Source organism: Quercus lobata, chromosome 6 (genome assembly GCF_001633185.2).
Source record: "Quercus lobata isolate SW786 chromosome 6, ValleyOak3.0 Primary Assembly, whole genome shotgun sequence".
NCBI lineage: Eukaryota > Viridiplantae > Streptophyta > Magnoliopsida > Fagales > Fagaceae > Quercus > Quercus lobata.
In genome coordinates this window covers 9,197,109-9,200,044 of record NC_044909.1, presented here as the reverse complement: position 1 = coordinate 9,200,044, position 2,936 = coordinate 9,197,109, and the positions used below count along the sequence as shown (strand labels likewise).

Sequence of the window (2,936 nt, the reverse complement as noted above, 5' to 3'; positions counted from 1 at the left end):
TAGTGGGTAAAAGTATTTTAGCCAAGTTTCAAGAAATTTGAACATCTACTCTAACCATAGTTCTGTTTAGATAAAACTCTATTAGGTAAGATTTAATAAATTTAAAATTCTACTCCATCTAGAGTTCTATTTCAAAATAAAATGAAAAAGTTATTTTAATTATTTTGATTATCTATCGTAGTAATTTTACATTTTGGAATCATAAAATTTATACATTACATACCATCATTATGCATTGCATTTTGATAATTTAATCTAGATAAAACTCTTTTAAAGTTTGAACAATATTTTTAAATAAATATTTTTTTTCTTTCATATAAGTTTTAATTAAATCCTTGCATTGCAGGTGTCAAGTACTCTTTTAATTGAATTATAATTTGATGTCAAGTTTCTTTAAATTTTTTATAAGTCATTCCAATTATACTCAAAATTTGTATCAATTACATTTACATACAAGTTTTTTTTTTTTTTTTTTTTTTGGTAAGAACATACAAGTTAATGCATCTAAAATTAGAAAACAATGTAAGACTCTCGTTCAAATTTATAAGCATACGTATAGGTAAATGCTATGAATCTGTTCAATCTGTTTTATTAGGTAATTGTGATTACTTTGGTTGAGAATGTGTACAAGCGTGTGTCAAATTGATTAGGCGAAGATAAGACGTGATTAGTTCCTATAAAAAATAATTATTGTGTTTCAATTACAAAGCTTTGCCAGGCCCGTGCAATAGTGCAAGCTACAGTTATGGACCTTCGCCCATTAAAAGTAAACTTTATATTGTGTGATCCAATGGACCACGAATCAGATATTAAACTGATATGAACATATGCTACAATTGATCTTAACCCAAAGGCCCCAAAAATAAATGATTTTTACAGTTCCTCGTACTTTTTCGGTGTGGGACTAGAGCAGCTTCAAAAACTTTACAGCGTTGAAGTTCACCAATGGGGCTGTGTCCGTGTGTGTGGTTATTACACTTTGCACCTTGCTTAATGCCACTCTTCTACAAACTGGCACTTTTTAATTATCACACCGAAGCAATAGCCGTATCAGCCTGGGAAAACAGGATTTCGTGGCTTTGAAATAGAAGGGAACAAGTAATGAAGGCTTAAACGTTTTCTGTAAAATGAAAATTATTACATTCAGATTGAATAGGAGAAAAGGCACTCTTTTTTTCTAATACAACCGTGGCATTAGAGGACGTACTGCATACACGCCTATAGTGCACAAAAATGTTCTTTTCTTTCTTTTTAAAATATACATTGAAGTATTGATGAAACTTTAAACCAATAAGGCATCAGTTTTCTTCATCAGAGTCAAAAGAATGTCTCTTACTCAACGATTTCAATGCATTTAAAGTTCGATCGCATTGTGAAGTGCTTGAAACATTACAAGACTTGAGCTTAGGCACACTAAGAGCACTCGCACCAGCCATTGTATTTGGCACGATTTATTCACTATCTGCAACAATTACAAAGGACATGTACTTGCTGGATGAGCTTCATATTAATCTGTTAAGAATTATTTCATGTATAGGAGCACATTAATATGAGGTCTTGTGGGTTACATAGGTACAATATTACAAGAGAAGAGAATGGATGAGCTCACCCACAAAACACAAATTTACCTGTAGAACAGACACTCCAGTAATATCTTCTATATCAAGCACACCATCAGATGCTGCCGCAAGAATCTCTGCACAGAACTTCACAAAGGTGGCCAAACGTGCTCTGGAGCCATTTGTTTCAGCAAAGAAACATAGTTGTGCATTCTTTTTTTTGAATTCTCATCATTACCCCTGGAAACACATACACTAGTTATAAATCTGCATTTCAATGGCAGATCTGTTCTTGCTGAATAGAGTAGGGCATACCAACCTGACGGAAAAAATTCGACTCATCATTCTCGAGCCCTGAGAGTCAGTATGTCCATCGTGGGCATGGCAGCTAGAAAGCAAGGGTGCAGTTCCAGGGCCGCCGCACCTGTACAAGACTTGTGGCGACACAGCAACGCTCATCTGACGGGCCGATTAGGCCTTTTTTTTTTTTTTTTTTTTTTTTCAATTTGCACCTATACGGGCTGATTCGGCACCAATTCCGGCAGAAATCCTGGTTGAAATACATGTTAAAAAAATAATAAAAATAAACTTGTGGATTGTATTCTAATTTATGAATATCATATTTTAATTATTATCTACTATTACTCTTAAATTAGTATATATTTACCATTATATGAAAAAGTATGCTTAGTAATATATAGAAAATATAAATAAAAATATTTTTAATAATTTTTTAATTACTGCACCTACACCCTACTTTTTTCAAAAATTATCGAGTCCTACACCTGCACCTGCACCCGCACCCGCACCCAAATCCGAATCCGGAAATGCGTCCGTGCTTCATAGCATGGCAGTCATTCAGAATGAAAATGGCCTCCACAAAACTGTTATAAACAAGTAGATGTGCCTTCACTGCAAACACATTATACATTAGAGTCAACACCCAACAACAAACATGTATTACCAACTTCAAAGACTGCAAATATGATTGCTTGTGAGAACCTTGTCACCTTTTAAAATACTCCCGAAAGGGTAATCAGCGACTTGTCTTATCTTTTCTGATTCATCAACAAGTCTAATGACAAAATAAATCTTTATAAAAAATAAAAAATAAAAAGTGACAAAAGAAATCGGAGAGAATAGAACTAGTTCTACTCCTCTCCATTTCAGGTGTAGTCTCTCTGATTATAAAAATTGACACAGATGAAAAGAATCAGAAATGACAACCAGGACAGATTGTACCGGAAATAATCTTGAGAGCAATATAAATTCTGCCTTCTCACAAGTTCACATGGATCACAAAGACAGTTCACGACACTTCATAATCAATTCAAATCAATTATCTAGTTTACTATGTGGAAGGGGAATTAAATACAA

General features: G+C 33.6%; 1 non-coding gene across 1 annotated transcript; it reads right to left on the bottom strand.

Annotated features, from left to right (window-relative positions):
• Nucleotides 1-666: 666 nt before the first annotated feature.
• LOC115951097 lies at nucleotides 667-866 on the bottom strand. Its single transcript, XR_004083228.1, has one exon. It is a non-coding gene; the product is annotated as a U2 spliceosomal RNA (small nuclear RNA).
• Nucleotides 867-2,936: the final 2,070 nt, after the last annotated feature.